Source organism: Varanus komodoensis, unplaced genomic scaffold (genome assembly GCF_004798865.1).
Source record: "Varanus komodoensis strain SLA01 unplaced genomic scaffold, ASM479886v1 scaffold90, whole genome shotgun sequence".
In the NCBI taxonomy this organism is placed as follows: domain Eukaryota; kingdom Metazoa; phylum Chordata; class Lepidosauria; order Squamata; family Varanidae; genus Varanus; species Varanus komodoensis.
The window spans coordinates 2,527,455-2,546,026 of record NW_025336599.1 but is presented as its reverse complement, the minus strand read 5'-3'; positions in this window follow the sequence as shown (position 1 = coordinate 2,546,026).

Below are 18,572 nucleotides of genomic sequence, written 5' to 3'. Positions count from 1 at the left end.
GCAGCCAGTGGCAGAGGCACTGGGGATGCCTTGCCCAGCGCCCTCCCACAACCTGGGCACCTGGCGCGGTCCTGCCCGACCCATCCGTGCAAGCCCAGAGCCCAGGCTGCCTCTCCACCCTGCAGCTGCCTCTCGCTCGTGAGCCTCAGCCCATCCAAGGCTCTGGGCTTCACAAAGTCCAGACTATCCCTTACAAATGGGAAGAGGCTGAAACAAAGAATTCTGTATATGAGAATCGCCCAGCAGGAAAAAGGAGTCCCATAGCTGGAGGAAGCTGATAGCCACACACTTTTACAAGCTGCCCTTGAGCAAATAGGCTGGTGGCAAAAGCAGTTTTGGAGCAAGATTTTGCTAGGGGTGGGGGACAGGGAGGGGTACGGTAGGGAGCTTTGCAAGGGATGGACAGCTCTGCCAAGTTCACTTTCCCTCAGCTTCTCATTTTCCTGTCACAGGTTCATTTCATCTTGAATGTCGCAAGCTGGTTTGTCAGAGTTCCCATGGAAATTTGCTGATATCTTTGTACACACATCCTTCTAATCCCTTCACTTTCGTATGCAATTTTGCTTCCTACTCACACTGTTCACAAACCATTTCCTCATCAAATGCATTCTGATCCCCACTTCCTCTAATAGGTGCACTGTGCCTCACAGATTTGCATTGCAAAATTTGAAGTGAGGATTTCAAAGAGCAACCGAGTTTTGGTTCTCATAGTGGTTCAGCTGTGGAAGTCTGCATTAAAATTACAACCCTCCCCCTAGGCTCTCCCTTTCCCTGCCATTTTCTCTGGCAAGTCTCCAAAACTGCCCTTAGCAAAGTGATGGAGGGTTTTCTCCATTCCTGTGGGAGGGGGTTCATTTGAACAACAGTCAGCAGTAAACTGGAAGGGTGCAGTCTAAAGACCACCCACTGTGGAAGACGCTTGGCACAGGAGGGTCCGCTATGGGGCTTTTGTGTCCCGAGCCCCAGTTTTCTCATGATCAAGTCCGTAAAAGAGGGGAAAGCAAGTAAACAGGTTCAGCCCAGTACTCAAACTGCGCTTGGGGGAGATTAGCTTGGCGCTTCCAAGGTGTCCATCTCCTTTGGAGCTGTGCATTCATAAGCCAATTTTGACCCACTTTAGGACCCTGCCATCTCTGACCTTTTCCCCACGAGGAAATGTAACTTGATGGAGAAATGTAACCCAAGAATTAGCTCTTAGCCCATTTGTAATAGGAGAAGTTGGTGTGTCCCATGGACCTCCTGCTTGGTAGTTTCGAATGTTCCTTTTGACTAGGACAGCAACAAGCAACCCCTCTGCTTAGTATTCTGCTCCATGCAGGCGAGTCCCGAGATGCTGACACTGGGGTTTCTCACCACACTAGCCTGAGCTTGCCCTTCCTCTCTGTGGTCTGCATTAAGTATCACCCCTGAGTGGCAGCTTGTTTTTTCTTCTCTTTTAATCCAGAGAAGGAGAAGCCGCCTCTGCCAAGAACTGTGTCCACCCTACAGAGAATGTTTTGCAGCCAGTGCCCTTAGATTTTCATTTTTAACTGCAGTTCTTTCAAAACCAGAACGCTTCTCCAGAATTGATTGGAATACAGCAAAAGCAAACAGACAGCAGCCACATAATAAAGGTAAAGGCTGGGTTTGTGCTCCTTAATTACTTGGAGAGACAAGAATGTGTGTGTTTTGCAGGTAAGCTGGCCCACTGGGCAGCCCGCAAGTTGGTTTTTCTTTTTTCATCGTGTTTCCTCTTTACCAAAGCACCTTATAACTACTGAAGAATGGTTTGGAGGTGAAAATCAAAACCCAGGGGGCCCAGCTGGCCGGCTGGAAGATGCTGCCTTTCTCCTGCTGTAGAGGAGGAGAGGAAAAGCAAATTGGGAGAGAAATCCAACCACATCAGTCTTCCACACAATGGAACTAGGCTCAAGCAAGAAGGGTGGAGGGCTAGCAAGTTTAGACAGAAAAAGGCCTCCAACTCCCAGCATATCAAGGATCCTGCGGCTTTTTTCTGTTTAAACTTGCCTAGGATTGCATCTTAAGTTTGCAACCCTATACTTAGTTTCCTGGGGGTAAACCCCATTCAACTTAGTGGGACTTCCTTTTGATTAGACATGTGCATGATTGTACTGAAAGCCCCTGCATGATATGCAGAGGGGGTGTGTGCAGGAATGTGCACCCCTGTGTGAGTTTCCAATAGGAATTTTTTAAACAGGGTATCTTGAAATCCTGTGCCCGGAGTTCTAAGTCTCAGAACTCCGAAGAGAGGGAAAGAGGCTGGGATACTGCTGGGAATCAGCACAAGTCCTTGGCTGCCATCTCCTCTCCTTGATGCCCCGGCACCCCCCCCCCCAGGCCCCATTGTAATCTGGTGGGGCTTTGAATAACTCTGTGGCCTCTTAGCTGAGGCTGAGATGCCATTGGACGGTGCACTCAGATCTTTCAAAGAAGAAGCAAAGGGCTTGAAATAGCAGAAATAGGAAAAACACCCAAAGCAGCAAATATATATTCTATACTATTTGGTAGTCCTTACAACAGTCCTGTGAGGTAGGACAACATCCTTATCCCTGTGTTACAGGTGAAGGGCTGTAGACTGATTATGTCTTTCAAAAGTCTCCACCTCTAATGCAGACTTGGTCTTGGCTGTGGTCTGCACAAGTCTGCAGATCAGCGCCTGCCGTCTTTGGAACCCTAGCTTTTAAGGCAAAGGTGCGGGGTGGGCAGGCTGTTTGGTGCCCTTTCTTCTGAGCCAGCAGTATTGACCTGGCTGCAGAATGAGGCTCTGCAAACAACTCGTTCTTTGGATGGGTAGAGTCTTGGTGTCTCCTGCAAATGGTGTCTTGGCTTTCCCTCTCAGCGCCGTGGTTCTATAGCAGGGGAGGGCGGAAGCATGGCTGGGTGCCTGCGGAGTCTACCTTCCAGTCCTAGAGAATGTCTTGGCAGGGGCTGCGGTCACTGCACTTCCACGTAGGGCAGGGCAGGGTTGTGTGTCGGGGCCGTTCTTCCAACCCCAAAAGACTTCCCCATGAAACAAAGCTGGTGTTCAGCCTTCCCAGCTCCCTAGCTCCTGCCTTTCTCCTTCTGCAACTTTACAGATCTTTGCCTGGGGATACCTTGATGCGTCTCCATTTTCCTAAACATGGCCCCAAAATGCACAGAGGGGAGGGAGGGGATGTGAACCTTTCCCTCACTCACCCCAAACTGAGGATCCCTGCCTCAAGGGCTGCTTCACAAGCCTTCTGAAATCTTGCCAGTTCCTAACATAGAGTCACCTCCGGCATGTCAGAAATTTTCAGAACAATTGTCCACAATAAACCAGTGGCAATACGCACTGGAGACCTTGGAGGCCTTAAAAAGTCAGGGCCGCTATTGCACAGAATTCCCTGCAGTTGCCATTGTGAAATCTGCCCAGATGGATCCCTTCTGGGGATCCAAGAATCCCTACAACCTTCATCGCATTCTGTCAAGAAATAAAACAGGGATCAGCGTTTCTTTTACTAAAACAACAAGCCCAAAATATAAAGACACGGAGCACAACCCCCACAGTTAGCTTTCTGCCTGCCGCTCCTATCCAACTTAAAAAGAAACAGCCATCGTTGGATCTCTTGTGGTAGTGAATGAATCCCTGGGTTCACTACCAAGTTGAAGCAGGCAGACGTGGGGCTGGTCCAGGATGGATTGGATGAATTGAAAGGCATAGTCAAAACCTAAGGGAAATTGACCAGTATTCAAGGGCTATTTAATAGGCTATTGTTTAGCATTTTTTCTTGCAGCAGAATTCTAGTCCCCGCTCAGCCATGGAGCCAACTGGGTGACCTTGGGTCAGTCACAGACTCTCAGCCCAACCTGCCTCACAGGACTGATGGCTGGTTGTTTATATTTCTTTAAAATATTCTATATCATCTATTATTTTCACAGAAAATCTCGAGGTGGTTTACAATAATAAAACATAAAGACAATTTACAGCACTTGATTAAAATAGTATTAAATCATATATGTATTAAAACCAACAATTAAAATACTTGTTAAATAAAAAGGTTTTGCCAAAATGCTGGTGAACATAAATGAACGCCTATAAACCAAACTTTTGTTGTTGCTATTATTTGATTGTAAACCACTCTAGGAGACTATTTGTTTTGTCTGAGGAGCAGGGCTGAACAAAACAGAGCAAAAGCAAATTTAACTAAGTAAAACCTTGGAGACATTAAAGGAAGGAAGGCTCCATAATTTAAAGCTGAGGTTAAAGTGCTGGCACCCCTGATGGTGGCAAATTCCCAAGGCTTCTCAACATCTTCCCAGCAGAGTTTCAGGAGAGACAGATGCAAACTGCATCTCTCCACACCTCCTGCTCTGCATTTCTGCTGGGTGGCTGCTTTTTAAATGTCTGGTGAGGAGCTTCAGAAGCAGAAGGAGGAAAACCTCAGAAGTTCCAGGACAGCTCCTCTCCTCTCCTCTGTTTCCTTTGTGCTCCCAGGTGAAATTTAGAGGCCATCCAGCCCTCTACCAGGGGTGGATAAATTCACCATTTTTGTTTCTCCCACTTACTCCCCCAGATTAAGCTCAATTGATGCTAAACCTAAACTGAATTCTCATGAAAATCTGTGTAAATTGTATATGCATTTTCCTATATACTTTGCTGTATAATTTGTACTTGTATATATATAATTAATGCAAGCCATCCTCCTCCTCTTCCTCCTCCTCCTATTTCACTTCTATACTGCCCCTAGCTGAAACTTTCTAACAGAACCTATGTAGTTGTGCATGTACTCCCCACAATATATTCATTATTGCACACATTTTGCGACTAGAGAACATATTTGCAAAATTTGGAGACCTGCCAGTTTTGAAGGATACGCCCTTTCCATTCATTTGCTGGTTAGAAAGGGTAAAATTGGGTAATTTCAAATTCAGCCAGCCAGCCAGGAGCTGCCACTCCACTCCAGGGGAATCCACCTGCCAGTGCTCCAAGGTAAGCTTCTTCCCCTCAGGACAGGCTGGCCGAAACCGTGCTGTGCAAACCGCTGCACCAGGTCAGCCCTTCCCACAAGAAGAATTCATTACTGTAAAGTCAGATTACATCATGTTTGCATTAACTGTTATTTATGGCCCAGTGAAGAGAAAACAAGACATTTATTAGCTTCTTAGCTTCCCCATCCCTGGTTTACTACTTGACTTCCTCCTTTGTACATTATGACACTACACTTTTGTTAAATGGTCAGTCCTTTCCTTTTGTTACATGCAAGAGGGAAATGCATAAAACCACCGAGCAAGCCTTTTCCATTAAACATTCATACCTTGAAGGATGTGGGGGTAGCGGGAGGTGGTGCCGGAGGAGAACGACTTCTTTCTCACACAAGAACGGCAGGTTACAAGAAATGGTGCCTAACTGGGGATGCTGCTGGATTTTTTTTTAGCCCACAACTGGAAGCAAGTCAACCTGACTGGTGCCCCCAAACTAATGCCTGGATCAGAGCGCTCCTCCCCTTCCAAATGCTCGTGATGCATTTTTTTAGCCTAAAAGACAGATCCCCAGACAAACTTCAAAAATACAAAAAAGTGTGTGTGTTTCAGGGTGAAATGCACACGTGAGTCCTAATTTTCATGCAGTTTTCCCCATAAATGTTGGTTAATATGGAGACCAGACAGCAAGTCTCTAAATGAACAGGTGTGAAAGTATAGTTCCTGCCATCTGTACTCCTGACCTGGCTTGCCTCAGCTCCTCAGTCATCTGGGGGTTTGCTCCCATCCGTCACTCGATGCCTCTTGTGGAGGTGGGAGCAAGTCGCACGTTCCCTCCTGTGTGATCAGAACACCCAGTTCTCATGCTGAGGACAGCACCCACCCCCTCTGCTATTGCACAGCATCACACATTGCCTTTTTTGACACCCTTGCCTGCAGTGACAGGTTTGCCCCTGCCAAGGAGTATTATGAGATGGGATTTTCTATTTAGCTGGACCTGCAGCTTGTGTAGCACACGCCACATTTCCCAAAGCAAGTGTCTCCACAGACAACTAGCCGTTTCGAAGCTTACAGAATTCCTTGTAGTGACATGCCACGTTTTAGACAATGCTTGAGATCTGGTGTGTCTTTTCATCTTTTCCTTCAAGATCTTGAGCGGTTTCTGTGTGATTCACATTAGATATAAAGCACTGAACAAATACTAAGATGCAGCACTGTTGCAACCAAAACATGTTTTTAAAGCATTTTCAGTTTAATTCTCGGAACATTGCCTTTGAGGTAATAAATATCTTTCTTACAGGGTATTTCTGAATGGGAAGCAAAATGGAGCACAGAGAAATCAATGAGACCCACGTTCTGCTCTCTCATGAGGACAGAGGCAGCCTGTGAGAAGCAGTGTTTGCTTTTCAGTAAAGGCAAATGAACTGTCCAGGAGCCATCCTTCTCTGACACTCCTATTCATCTGATTTCTTCTTAGCATGGTTCACGTGATTCCTTGCCACAAAATGGATGTTTTATCAATTAGCCATGATCTTTTCCAGAGCTGTCAGCTATGGTTCCAGGAGCACTATTAGCACTTCATACCTTGCCAGGTTTTCTGAGTCCCACATCCCTTCAAAAGAGGACAACCATCTGCTTCTTTTCTGCAGGTTTGTCTGCTCCTCACACAATATCATGCTTGCTTCTTTGCAGCATTAGATGAACATGTGGCATAATCCAGGAGGCAGTAATTCTCTCCCCACCAAATCTCTTATCTAACACATGGCTGGCCTTTCCTGAGTTCAGCTGTCCTTTTCGCCATAGCAGGCTCCTACATGAATGAAAAGTTCATGACACAAAAAAAAGTTCCAAAGGCACAACAGGCTCTGTTAGAATCAGCCAGAACAGGACTTATTTTAATATTTACTTGTTGATCTGTAGAAATTGTAACTTGGAGGAGAATTTTGCAGCTTTGGAGGGAAAATATACAAGATCAATAACTGCAATTTGGACAAATACTTGCAAGATGGCCTGTTATGCAGGTTGATGTGGGAATCTGGCGTGGTGTTTTTGTTTCTGCCACGGCAACGTTTTGTTTTTGCATTCAGCAGCGATTACATTTTCTTGTGATGCTTGAGGTTAGAACTTAGAAAAGATTTTGGTCTTGAAACAATCTTTTGGTGCTAATACCAAAGATGGGGACACCACAAGTCACTTCCAGCCCATGGGGGTTTCCCACACGCAGTTTGGAAGGGGAAGGGGTTTGGTGCAGTGGGGAATCTTGTCAGTGAGAGGCATCTTGAGGCGATGGGGGAGAACCAAAAATCCAGACAAGAAGGCCGGTGGCATCTATCGTATGCATGGCATAATGGGCCATTGGAGGAAAATTAGCTTGAGTGCTTCACAGTGTTTTACCACTCCAATTTTCAGCCATACCAAAAAGAGAAAACAAAGGAGAAAGCAGAGAGCTGGGTCTTGGTGGGGAAGCGTTTGTCAAGTCCTGCCAAAATGATGAAACTTTGTCTCCTGCTGAAAACTGTATCTGTAGACTCCCACCCATGGTGTCAAACCTACAACCTGAAGCCTGCATCCCTCGGTCTTTCTCATTATAGCACTTTACTTCTGGAAGATCTGGGAACAGTTTCAAAAGCACATCTATTGCAGCAATCCATGAGAAATTCGAAACAGAAGATTTTGGCACCAAATTGATCTGTGTGCTGTGATGTCAGGGCTGTGAGGGGTAACACTTGGAGGTGATTGCTTGACCCTCCGGGGGCCTTGTCCACCCGCCTTTGAGTGCAGAAAACAGCCCTGCTGGATCAGGCCAAGGTCTGTTCCGTCCGGCGTTCCACACACGGTGGCAACCCAGCTGCCCACAGGGCCCCTCCAGCAGGACGGGTGCAAGACCTCCGCCAGCCCAAGCTCCTCAGCAAGTGGTGCACACAGGTGTGGCCCCTCCGGTGAAGGAGGTTGCCCCTGGCCAGCAAGGCGAGTAGCCACTGGTAGCCTCCGGCCTTGCGAACCTACCCAATCCTGCTTTAAAGCCATCCAGATTGGTGGCTGTAACCACTTCAATTCCATAATGTAACTGTGCATAGTGTGGAGCCTGTCCTTCTGCCTATCCTAACCCTCCCACCAATCCCTTTCGGGGCATGACCCCAAGTTTCAGTATTATGGGAGAGGGAGACAAATGGCCTCACCAAGCATAATTTTGAGCATCATTTCCTCTTACGCACCTTGGTCTAAGCTAAAGAATCCCAGTCAATGTATCTGTTCCTGAGAAGGGGGAAGCTCAGGCCCCTGGATCATTTTCATCGCCTGCACTTTCCTGCACTTCTGCAGCTAAATAATCTCCTTTTTCAGGTAATGCACTAGAACTACACAAAATGGCCCCCGTTCTGTTCCTGTGGGTGCCTAGCGTGGAGTGTGCCTGCTTTGCGGCAGCTGCACAGTGAGCCCGCCTGCTCATCGAGCTTCTGCCAGAGCCCCAAGAGAGTGCCTTCTTTTTTCCGTGAACCCCAATCTCTGGCAGTGCTGCTTGCTCATGCACCATGGCGGCGGCGCTTGGGTTGTGGTCACGGTTGCAGGACAAAGACGGCCTTGTTGCCCTGTGTCGGTGGGTCTTGCAGGAGGGGACCATCACCCCCTCCCCATTAAACTGCTGCTTCCAGTCCTCCAAAACAAGAACAGACTGTGCTCCGAAAGACACGGGAAGGATCTTATAATCTCTGGGAAACAGTCTTTCCCAAAGCAATTTCACAGGGTGGCATCTTTGCCAAACCCAAGGCTGCTTAGCTGCTGCTCAGACAATTCTCCTTGCCACTTCATCTCCATTATGCACTTCTGTCCAAGCCCCTGATGGTGGTGATGGTGGTGGCGATGCTACATTGCCTTTTCTCTTCTTGTGAGGCACCCAAGGCAGCAGATATGGGCTTCCTCCACTCCATCTTACTGACACAACAAGAGCTCCATCACAGTGGACCAGTTGAAACTGGTTGCCAGTTTCGAATGCGGTTTTTGACTTTTAAAGCTTTAGAAACATGGAGACATAGAAACTGAGTGACTCAGAAGGAATCTAGTCTAGTCTGACCCCCGACTCCAGCCAACTCTGCTCATGACATGCCCACCATGTGCATGTCCAGCCTATCCTTGAATGCCCTCACCGATGGGGCTTCAACCACCTCCCATGGAAGCCCATCCCATACCCTAGAGCTTTAAACGGTTTGGGAGTGCGTTGCTTGAAGGACGGCCTTCCCCCAGGTGAGTCTGCCCACTTCAGAAAAGGGCCTTTCCTGAAGCGCCCCCCATCTCTGGTATGAGTTGGCATCAGGGGTCTGCCAGCTCCCCTGCCCCACCCAGCATTGCAGGGTTTTCGGAAGGCCCTACGGGCTTATTTGTTTGCTCAAGCCTTCGTGTTGCACTGGACTTTTTCATAGCAGCAATCATGCTGTAGGCTTCTAGTAATGTTTCATTGCAGGTGTTTGTTTTGTGAATCATTGCTGCCTTGTTACTATTATTATATGAACTGTAACATTGGAAGCCACCTTGCCCTGAAAAGTAGCCCAGAAATATTTCAGATAAATCACTAAATAAATAATGTGCATGTATTTAGTGGCAAGCATCTGATAATAGTTCCTATTTTTATATTTACCAAAGCAAGTGGCACCAGACAGTCTTAGCACATTTGAACCTCAAAGTCTGATACATCCTTATCCTTCTGTCTCTGAGATGGACCACAAATTCTTCCGTTTTTAATAACTTGATGAAAATTGTGCAAATAAGCAACCCATGTGGCAGAAGCACCGTTTATACAAAAATGGCCAATTTTGTACAAATAAGGACCCTGAACCCACGTGGTTCAAGTATTAGGACCAGGTGGCTTTCGAACCAGGTGTCAGGCCCATCTGGGCAAAGAGCCATGCACTGTGGGAACCACACTGACTTGCTTGTCATGGTGTGTGAACCCAGGCACTGTGTGGACCCTTGGTTCTTCTAGCCCTCTGTTGTCGACACTCCCCGGCAGTGGCTCCTCGGAGCCTCAAGCAGGGCTCCTTCCTGTTGGGGCTGGAGGTTCTGGAGCCCCAACCTGGGGGCCTCCTGGAGGCAAACCCGGTGCTCTAGCACTTGCCCACCTTCTTAGGCTCTCCCAGGTTGTCTGAAGAGTCTCTCCCTGTTCCCAGGGCTACCTCAGCAGCTTTCAGGAGGAGGAGCGGAATGGCCCCACATTGAGAAGTAAGCATGGTATGTAACCAGCTCCTTGGCACCAGATGGAGAGAGAAACAAATGGGAAAACTTCCTTCCTGTAGTCTCCCTCCAGTTTAATCAATGTGTAAGAAGGACTTGGGGGAGAGTTGAATATTGCCAATACAATACAGAGCCCCTGAGGAGTCACAAATGGCCCATTTCCCCCACTTTCTTTCTGGCCATGGCCAACACAGAGCAAAATATTTCTACGTAGACGGAAGTGGGTAGGGAGGGGCACCTTCGGGCCTTACCTACTCTTTTGCTCCATGCCCCCCAGTCTACTTCATTTCTCATGGAGAGGGAATAGCAGCTCCCCCCCCCCGCCCAGTAGCTCCATTTCAGTTCTGCAGCAGCAGCTCTGAAGTCGAAGTTCACCTGATTTTTCACTGACAGGAGCATCAGGGGGGTTAATAAACAGACAAGAGAAAACAAACTTGGATCAGGCTAGAGGAGGGAAGATTTCCTGGCCGCATCTTTTGAAGAAGACCATGTTGCCTCCCCCCAGTCTCCTGCTTGCTGAGAAGGAGAGAAAGTGACGCAGTGACCAGGTAGCTCGAAACATAAAACCCACAAGGACAATGAAAAGGGACCAAAAGATCAAGCAAGGTAAGTAGAAAGGTGGAAGGAAGAAAGCAAAAGCAAAGAGAGCCCAGAACCCAGTTTGAAATAATCAGACTCAAGAAGCAGCAGCAGAAGCAAACGGGGGAGGGGGGGGGCTGAAAAATAAGAAGTCTTTGGAAAGAACTCATCCCTTCCTCCATAGCTGCGGACCCTTAAAAAATCAGGAAGCCCCCCCCCCACATCACGGTTAACAGGGCCCTGAACGGCTGCTGCTCACTGAGCCCAGCTGCAGTAGGGAGGAGCTGAGAGCTTTTTCTCGGGTGAAGGGAGGAGGCAGGCCTGCCCTTCTTGTGCGCAGTGGCTCTGCACTGAGAGCACGGGTGGCTAGAGAGCACGTCCCAGGAAGCCTCTCCTCCCACTTGAGAGGTCTCCCAGCGCCTTCTCCCCACTCCCCTCCAGCCGGGAAAAGAATGTGGCTTCCCACTGGAATCAGGGTCCAACCAGTGCAGAAGCTTCTTGGGCAAGCTTATGATGTTCTCAAGTGACATGGGTCGTCACGAGCCGTGTCCGCAGAACGCGAGCCCGCAAAAAGCCCCAGACACCCAGGACCCTGGACCCAACGGCCTGAGGCGAAAAAGGCATCAGATCCACGTGGTGAACCTTTGTGTGTCTGTGGGGAGAAGGTGTCTTGCTGGACTGAAATACCTTTTGGAATCAACGTAAGGTTGTGACAAGTCATATTTGCAATGTCCCTCAAAGCAAATATCTCTGCATCTGGATAATCTCTTGTGAAATCATAGGGCTGATGAACATACAGTCCACCAGAGAATTTTCTAGGCTGTTTGGGTAGATGGCTTATGTGAGCCCTAATGAACTTTAATCAACATTTATCAGTATTAGAAATGTTTCCATTTTAAAAAGTGTGTTTCTTTTATTCATGTCTTGTTGGAGTTCCTCTGGGGCTGCATTATCAAAACCCAATATATCCAAACATTTCCTTTTGAACTGAAGTCTACAGAACCTCAGATTTCATTCTTTTGAGACAGTTCCTGAAAGTTCAATAACCTCAGACTTGCTCCAAGCATTCGTTCTGATTTTTCTGTCAAAATAGCCTTTGCTATGTGCACCTTGCCTAACAAACAAGAAAAACTTGCTTGAACTTCTTTTTCAGAATGAACCAATCACAGTTTGCACTGCATAGCAAGAAAGGGTTACCTAGTCTGACTCCTATGCGTCACCCCCCCCCCCATACACACACTTCCTGCAGCTTCCAAGTGGCCCCTTCTCATTTTCCTTTGGCCTCCCCATTGATCATATCCATTAGCACCTGCCTTGAGGTTGACACATTCCATTTCGGTCCAAAAGAGAACAGGCAAAGTGTTCCCCTTGACCATGAAATACAGGCAGAGCTAGTTCTTTTAGCCAAAGCTAACAGTGGGATAAGGCTGCAGATGAGATATGCATGGAGTTTAGATCTGGATGAATATTCTTTGTCACACTGCTGCGACTGAAGAACATTGACTGACTCAACTGGGTGCTACAGAAAAAAACAAAGCCATGAATGCTGTCCAGGTACACTCGTCTATATCCAACTTTCCCGTGTGTTTCACAGCTGTAGCTGAGCCAAAGGAGCCATGCAATCCTGCAAACTGCTTTCAGGCGCTGCTTGGAAAGGTCACGTGCTCACTTACTTTGCCCTTCACAACACAAATTGAATCGCAGGGGAGATCCTCCTGCAGTTATTTTTCTTCTGAAAGCCACCCACCTGGGGATAAACTCATTTCCCTTTCCTGTTGTTTCTGCCATGCTTCTTGCAAGTCCACCACGGATACTCCGAGCTTTTTCTGCCTTCTCTGTCTCGTTGCAAGATGTGGGGGATGAAAAGGAGAAAACAAGCTCAAGATCACCCCTTTGGGCTCCTGGGCTGTTTTGCTGAAAGCTGCAGTTGGAGCCACATGAGAAAGCAAGCTCAGACTCTGGTGGGCAGTTTGTTGATGGTGGCCTCAGTGGCTGAGTCCAGCGCAAAGAGCACGAGGAAACGGTGGCCGGCATGTTCTACCAGTGAGCAAAATTGTAGCACTTAAAGACTAGTTGGTGGGAAGATTAGAAACTGCTACAATACTATTGGAAACCTGGTATTGTGTTTGACCTTTTTTATTACATGCTAGAATAAAATTATAATAAAGGAAGCTGTGCATGATACTAAGGAAATGACAATTGAGCCCCCTAGTCCTCATAACCCCCTGCAACTGAACCTGAGTACTTGCTGTTGAAAAGAGCGGGGGAGAAACAGCAGCACATTTTCTTCCTGCCTGTGTCTGTCTCCACTGCTCCCTCCTTCCTCTTTAGCCTCCCCTTGTTGAATCTGAGATTGGAGCAAGAGTGCAAGTACTTTGCCAAGCACCAATGACATTGGGAGCACAAGAACCATCATTTTAATTGAACCTTTTAAATTATGCAGTTATGCATTGATTTTTTTTGGTGATGTTGTTGTTCAGTATTTTAAGGGTTCATTGTTTTAAATTGTGCATTGCTTTCTTTTTTCTTATTTTTAACGAATAAGTCTGCATAGCAGAGAGAGCTGGCAAACAGAGCCAGGAAGCCTGCGATCCAGTTCTATGTTCCCACAGACCAGCTTTCTCTGACCTGGCACCTGCAGATATTTTGACTGCCAACTCCCATCAGCTGGAATCAGCATGGTCACCAGCCAGGGATTACGGGGGCTGTAGGCCAAAACATCTGGAGGTACCTGAGCTGTGGTTTGAGAGAACACAACAAAGCCCCTCATCCAAGCAGCTTCCATTAGCTCCTCTTTTGATTTCTTTTGGGCTCGCTTTTTGTTCTCTTTCTTTTGCGAAAAGCAGTTTTACTCACTAAGTTTTTGATGAGGATTAATTGAGATAGTACCGTGCCAAGGCTTTGCATATTGGTTCTGCCCATTTTAGCCTCATGGCAGCTTTTTGAGGTTGGATAAGAAAGACTGCCTGGACCAAGGCAATCCAGGGAGCTTCATGGCTGAACTGGGATCTGAACTTAGCTTCTCCACTGTGAAATTTGAAGCATGACACTGTGCTGGCCCTCCAAGCTCACAACACAACAACAACACCTGCCACTTCTAGTCTGCAAAAAGCTGTTGTGAAAATGTTGTAACAGCTCAGAATCAAAGTCATGTTAAGAGAATGGACAAGTTTGCCCTTTAATGCTCACCCTGTGAAAGCTGCTTTGCCACAATAAAGCAAATTGAGCACAGTCCTTTCTAGGTTTACTTGATAAGAGCAATAAGGCCCCTCAGCCAATTTAGCAACCCTGCATTTCAATTCTCTTCCAGGTGGTTGACTTTTTCTAGGTAGGGCTAACGAATCACAGAGGTCAAAGCATCAGCTACACCTCCTCACTCACTTCAAGAAACTTGCCTGCCAGCACTGCAGCCTTCCCCCTTACCCAGGAAAACAGTGCTTGGTTTGCTTTTTTTGGTTTCCACCACGGGACTTCCAGCTCTCGCACTTTCCTGCCCATCCTTTGTCAGACGCTTCCCTGCTTTTTACAGAGCAGTCTCTGCAGCTTGGACTCACTGCTTGCATCCTCTCCCATCCGCGTTATCTGCGAGGAGCTCAGCATCAAAAGCTGACTCACCTGCCACCCTGTCCAGACCAGTCCTGGCGGAGAGTGGTTTCTGACCTGCATGTCCCAGAAACCGCAGTGGGGCTCTTTCCCTTGGGGAATGTAGGAAGTTGCCTTCTACCAATGCAGTTTTTCGGTCTTTTGAGCTTAGTATTATACTCACTGATGGACAGATGCCCCCTCGTTTGGCTTTCAAAGACTGTTAGACAAATTCATGGAGCAGAAGGCTCCATGGTGCTAGTCCTCATGAGCATATGCAACCTTCAGTATCCGAGGCAGTATGCCTAGGTATGGCAGCTGCTGGGAACACAGAAGGGGCCACCACGTGACTGGCTGACCACAGTCTGAACAGAAGTGCGTGGTCTGGGATGCCAGGGTGGAACCAGTGAGGGTTGGCGTGCAAAGCATGTGCTCTGTCACAGAGGATCCAGGGAGTTGCCCTCCCAGTCGGCAGGGGGAAAATGTTTTCTGCTGGAGCCAGAAGCACCGGCGGCTGATTCTTTTTGCCGTGACTGGTTCAGTAGTGACTGGTGCCGTGTGTGGAGCCTTGGGGTGGGGGTGGGAGACAGGGGGCCTGTCTCCCCTCATTGCGGCCTGTTCTGAGGGGAGAGGGGGAGAACCTGATTCAGGGCTATCTCAGGAAGTTTCTTGGGCAGCGTGTGAGGAAGGGGCAGAACGCAGACAACATGCAGCCCAGTCAGTGTTCGGGGCTCTGGTGCTCCTGCCATCGAGCTCTCAAGCAGACAAAACTTGGGTCAGGAGCTTTAAGGCAGGGGAGGGATGGGAGAAGTTTCCAGTTTGGATCCAACTGTTTACATGGGCAGACGTTTCTCCCAAACTTTGGCAGAAGGTTGTTCAGAGTTCTGCAAAAGAATGTGCATTGAAAGTGTTTGTCTTGAGCTTGATAAATGGAAGGAGAAGAGGGAAGGGACCAGCTCACAGCAGATATTAGGCTTTAGCAATGGTTTTATTATGTATTCAGCTTTTATAGTTTTTATCTACCTTGCAGGCTTTTGGTTCCAAAAGCTAGAATATAAACACTTGCCTAAAAATTCATAATAAAGTAACAGCAATTGGGGAGACAGAGAGTTATTTAAAGAAAGGCTTTTAAGAGCTTTATCTGTTTTGAGTGAAATCACCCCCCCACACACACACACACACACAAAGTAGGTTCATGCTGGGCCTTGCAGCACTGCTGCCTTTTTTAGGATGTGGGTCCAGCAGGGTAGGCAGAGTGATGCTGTCTTAACTTCTTGCTGGACTTGGGCCTGCAGTGCAACAAAGTACAGCACACCCAGCCACCTAAAGCTAGGGAAGCTGCTGAATTTTGCTGTGCATGGATTCAGAATATGACCCTCGATGATGTGTGGTGCTCACCTTGCATGTGGCTCCAGGGTTCTTCCGCACCTCGAATCCTAGCCTGAACCAAGTGCTAGTCCTGTACTCCCTTTCACCAAGCCATATTCTCAGCTGGCTGCTGCCCCAGCTCCCTCTCTCCCCCCCTCCCCCCAGCCTTATTTATGTATTTATTTAAAATTTTATATGCTGCCCTGTTCCCTGGCCTTGGCATTATCTCTCTGCTCCCTCTGCCTCCCTCTCCTCCTTCCTGTCCCTCCCCTGATGTCTGGTGCTGCTTTGATGCATTACCAATGGCAGAGTGTAGGGGAAGAGAGAGGCTCCCTCCCTCCCCCCCTCCCTCCCCAGAGTACCCCTTTCCTTCCCAAGGAGGAAGAAGTGGAGAGACTGGTTTCTAGTGGAGTCAGGATCATACGCAGACTGGGCTAGGAGTTATGAGTCCAGTTGAAACAGGCAGGGCAGAGTTTTTGCTTCCCAGCTGCAGTATTCCCCAGTTTTGCTCATCCTTGCTGGCCTCTCCCCAAATCAAGCCTGGAAGAGTTCAGTTGAATGAACTGGTGAACTTCTGGCTCCTGGTGAAAGTTGTGAGGAGGGTCAGGTACGCGAAGGCAGAAGGAAGATGACTAGCATTCGCAGCAAGTGTGGTTTCCGTTTTGCACGGCAGTTTCTGAGGAGGCTCAGTCTTGCCTGGGCATGGGGAGTTCCATGCTTTTGGACTGACCGCCATAAAGGCCCATGGTCCTTTCCAATGTGCGCATTTTCAGGTGGGAGGGGACAACCCAGTGTGCAGCTCCTGCAAGGAAAACAGACTCACATCTGGCAGGATTAGGAAGGGAACTGCAAATAAAACTGCCAGTGTCATACTGCCTTTATACAACTTTATGGTTTGACCACATTGTGTGAAATTTTGGTCACTGAAGGGATCCGGTGAAAAGGTGCCTGGCAAGGCAATGGGAATGGTCAAGGCGATGGAGAAAGAGGAGAGGGGGCAACGTCTGGGAATGCCTGGCTTAGCAAAATGGCAGCTAAGGGCAGGCACAATAGAGATGCACAGAATGAGGGACGGTACGGAGAGGGAGGATGAGCCCTTTGCTCCCCCTCTCACGCCACTGCAACCCCTGGAATCTCCCTGCAGGGCGTATGGGTGGGAAATGCAGGCAGATCAGACGAAGGACATCTCCGCACACAGTTCGGCAGTGGGAGTTGCTTCCGTTCAGCGTAGTGATGGACGCTAATTCGGATGGCTTTGAAAGAGGATCAGATGCATTCATGGAGGAGAAGGCTATCCCTGGCCACTAGTCCTGATGGCTCCAGGGTTAGAGGCAGTGTGCTGAGGAACATGGGAGGGAGGGCAGAATTTTATTCATGTCCTGCTTGTGGGTATCTGGTTGGCCACTGTGTGAGCAGAACGCTTCTGGGCTCTTCTGGGCTCTTCTGTTCTTACAGGCATGGGTTTAGGGCTGGGTTTAAGACTCTGCTCTGAGCATACAAGTGAGGACTTATGACTAGGGGTGGGCCAGACCCTGGTGGAATCTGTCCCTCCAAGCGTCCAGGGCCTTTCCCTTGTCTCAGCCCAGGCTTCCAAAGAGAAGAGTGGGGTGCTTCCCTGGTTGCCCCAGGACCAGCCTCCGGGAGAGGAGCAGCTGCCATTGGAGTGGCCGCTCTGGTGAGCAAGAGGGTGCTGCTTGCACAGCGCATGGGGCTTGATTCCTAGTAAGAGCCCCACAAAGCAGGGGGACCAGGGGGTCCACTGGATTGTCCACCCCAAGAGATTCCTGGCACATCCTGGGGGGCGCGATGCCTTTGTCGCTCATGCAACACATGCAATGGGAAGGAGGACTGCTGGGGAGAGAGGAGTTCTGGGGCATATGCTGAATCCCATGAAGCATGCACTGCATTGTCCTTATATGCTAGTTCCCCCACCCCCCTTCCGTCCTTGTCACAGCATTAATACCAATCGCTGGAGAGAGGGATGGCAAGGGTTAAGCGGCCAGGGAAAGCTCACCGCATAACTTCAAAGCCTCCTTGGAACAGGAAGTGCCACGCTCCCCACAACAAACCAAGCCAGGCCACTTCCCGGCTGCCCCTGCCTGCGTGGCTCCCTGCCTGCGTGGCCCACGGCCAGCCGCAGGAGCGTCCTCTCTTCTGCCTTGGAAAGCAGCGCTGCCAACAGCCCTCCTTGCCGGCACCAGGCAATCGCAGCGTTTGGGCGGTGCTGCTTGAGTGGCATGTCTTGGGTGGGGAGGTGCAACGCAGTGGCGGCTTCCCACTTTACCACCTGCGAGTTGTGCACACCGGGTTGCCCTGGAAGTGCTTTTTGGCCGGGGCAGTGCTGCTTCTGTGTCCCATTGCCTTTGTGCCCATAGCCAAAGGCAGCAGAGCGTGTCCACCAGCTGGAGCAAGGAGCAGAGCGTCTTGTGGCCCGAGGATCAAGTCTGGTTTCGGGGAGGGTTCTGGAGCGAAGAGGCAATGGGGGCATAGGGTGAATGTGGGCCAGTGGGCATGAAAATGTTTGCGCTAAGCACAGTACCGAGCCGGCAGCTGGGCCAGAGGCCACAAACAGTGCTGGCTTTACGCTGTAGCATATGCCAGTATTTTTGGCCCTGTGCATTTTGCCATTCACTGCACCAGCATGCGGCCCGCAGGATTCCGGCATAACACTCCGGATCCTGGCTCTGATGTTAGGAACTGGCTTTCTGGGAGTGTTCTGGAGGACAGAGAAGGAACGGCTAAGGATCTCTTGGATATTAACTTCTCTTACACCCTCATCCCAAAGAAACCTTTAGCCATGCTCAAGACTGGGTCTAATTGTTTTGCTCCCATTGCTGGGAACGAGAGGGAGTGAATGTTCTCCCATGTCGATACGGGAG